Here is a 2,523-nt window from a genome sequence, read left to right as displayed (position 1 = left end):
CCGTAGGTGGCATCAGTCCAGCGAGATGGCGTAAAGACAGAAACCACGGCGTAAAAAAGGTTAACGGATTGGGACTGACCTCGAAGATCTTCCGGAGGCCGTAGATCTTGCGCGCCCAAGAGTACCCCGAGTGGGGGTGGGGGTGGGGGGGGGGGAGAGAGCTCGCCGTCAAGCGTCGGCTGATAGCGTTTCGCGTCTTCGTTGGGGAAGATGGGGGCGACTCGCCGTCAAGCGTCGCCGTCAAGCGCCGCCGTCGGTTGCTTAGGGTTTTACGGCTTGCGCCGGCGTTGGTGGCTAGGGTTTTACGGCTTGCGTCGGGGAAGAAGGCAAGGAAAGGCACACTTTTCTCTTTGTTATATCGCCCCTCACGCCCGCCCACGAATTTGGGTTCGGCCCTCCACCATATAGCTCGCCAAACAGGGCGTGCTAACTGGCCGGCCCGGTAGCACGTAAGAACGGCACGGCACGGGCTAAACGGGCCAGGCCCGGCACGCGGCACGCCATGGGCCATGCCTGGGCCTGGAAGCTGGGCATGCGGGCCGGCACGGCATGGCCCGTTTAATTTTTAAATTTTTTTTCAGAATCTTTTATATATGCATGACCTAAATTATAGTCCAATAGCCCTAAAATACAACCCAATAGGCTAAAAATAGGTTGCTCGGCATGCTAACCGTGCCTGGGGCAAGGAGCAGCGCCCGTGGGCCGGCCCGGCTATTAAACGTGCCACAGCGGGCCGTGTCGGGCCAGGCACATTTAGCACGGGTCGGGCCGGCCCGTTTGGCCAGGTCTGCTCCACCATGTCGTTCTAATAATGGGCCACACCATTCCACTCGTGTGCGAAAAGGAGGCTACTCAACCTCGGTCGACCGATCCAGCGCCGGATGGGTCAACCTGTGAAGTGAGACTAGAAACTCGAGTAGAATTGCCATATTTTTTCGTGAAGTGGGTTATCTTTTTTATGTATACACATAACAAACATGTCGTGAGTTACAAAGGGTGAAAAATATATATCACACACCTCTATACCAATAAGTATGGTTCAAAGTCCCTTCCCCGCTGGTCCATGTCCTAACTTATGCATCCAAACATGGTTGATTCCAATGAGACCATCCATGGTACCCCCGCTGACTCTGACTTTGTAATGTTGTGAACTTGTTTTGGGGAGGGTGGGTCCTCCATGTGTCAACGCATGCATCCTTATGGTCTGATAATCAGCCTCATGCGTGTCATGGCAGTGACAAAGTTCCTCTCCTGCTTTTTGCCTCTTTGTGAATTTATCATAATGTCAGATTCATCTCACGGAGGCACGATGTTGAGGTGTAAGGAAATAAGTCAATTTCAGGACCACGCACCTCCGGGCAATGGGAATCAAAGGTGGAGGTAGGTTACTGATACGTCCATTTTGCATCATGTTTTCTTACTGTTATTTATGATGTTTTTATCCATAATAATGCTTTTTAAGTAATTCTAATGCCTTTTCTCTCATAATATGTAAGGTATACACAAAGTGGGAGAATTCTGGCAGCTGGAAATCTAGACCTGGAAAAGTTATGTCAGGCCACCTATTCTGCACAACTCCAAACAAGCTGAAACTTCATGAGGAATTTGTATGAAATATTTGAGGAATATTGGAGCAAATAACTACCAGAGGGGGCCCACCAGGTGAGCACAACCCACCTGGGCGCGCCAGGGAGCCCAGTCGTTCCCTGGTGGGTTGTGCTCACCCAGGCCCACCTCCGGTGCCCATTCTGGTATATAGGTCATTTTGACCTAGAAAAAATAAAGAGAAGACTTTCGGGACGGAGCGTCGCCGTCTCAAGGCGGAACTTGGGCAGGAGCACTTTTGCCCTCCGGCGGAGCGATTCCGCCGGGGGAACTTCCCTCCCGGATGGGGAAATCATCATCATCACCACCACCAACAACTCTCCCATCTTGGGGAGGGCAATCTTCATCAACATCTTCAACAACACCATCTCATCTCAAACCCTAGTTCATCTCTTGTGTTCAATCTTGTTACCGAAACTATAGATTGGTGCTTGAGGGTGACTAGTAGTGTTAATTACATCTTCTAGTTGATTACTATATGGTTTATTAGGTGGAAGATTATATGTTCAGATCCAATATGCTATTCAACACTCCTCTGATCATGAGCATGATTATCATTTGTGAGTAGTTACTTTTGTTCTTGAGGTCACGGGAGAAATCATGTTGCAAGTAATCATGTGAACTTGATATGTGTTCGATATTTTGATAATATGTATGTTGTGATTCCCTTAGTGGTGTCATGTGAACGTCGACTACATGAGACCTCACCATATTTGGGCCTAAGGGAATGCATTATGGAGTAGCAATTAGATGATGGGTTGCGAGAGTGACAGAAGCTTAAACCCCAATTTATGCAATATTCCGTAAGGGACCGATTGGATCCAAAAGTTTACTGTTATGGTCAGAATTTATTCTTAATACTTTTCTCGTAGGTGCGGATGTGTAGGATCGAAAGTATGTCTAGCGGGGTGATTAGAC

General features: G+C 48.8%; 1 protein-coding gene across 1 annotated transcript in view; it reads right to left on the bottom strand.

The window, feature by feature from the left end:
* The window catches only part of LOC119335384, a 4,854-nt gene extending 4,496 nt beyond the window's left edge, over positions 1-358 (bottom strand). Inside the window, exon 1 of the mRNA XM_037607521.1 lies at positions 80-358. The gene's annotated coding sequence lies outside the window, so the exon portion shown is untranslated. The remainder of the gene's footprint in view (positions 1-79) is intronic.
* Between the last annotated feature and the right edge of the window lie 2,165 nt (positions 359-2,523).

This window comes from Triticum dicoccoides, chromosome 1B (genome assembly GCF_002162155.2).
Source record: "Triticum dicoccoides isolate Atlit2015 ecotype Zavitan chromosome 1B, WEW_v2.0, whole genome shotgun sequence".
NCBI lineage: Eukaryota > Viridiplantae > Streptophyta > Magnoliopsida > Poales > Poaceae > Triticum > Triticum dicoccoides.
This window is presented reverse-complemented; position numbering and strand designations above follow the sequence as displayed.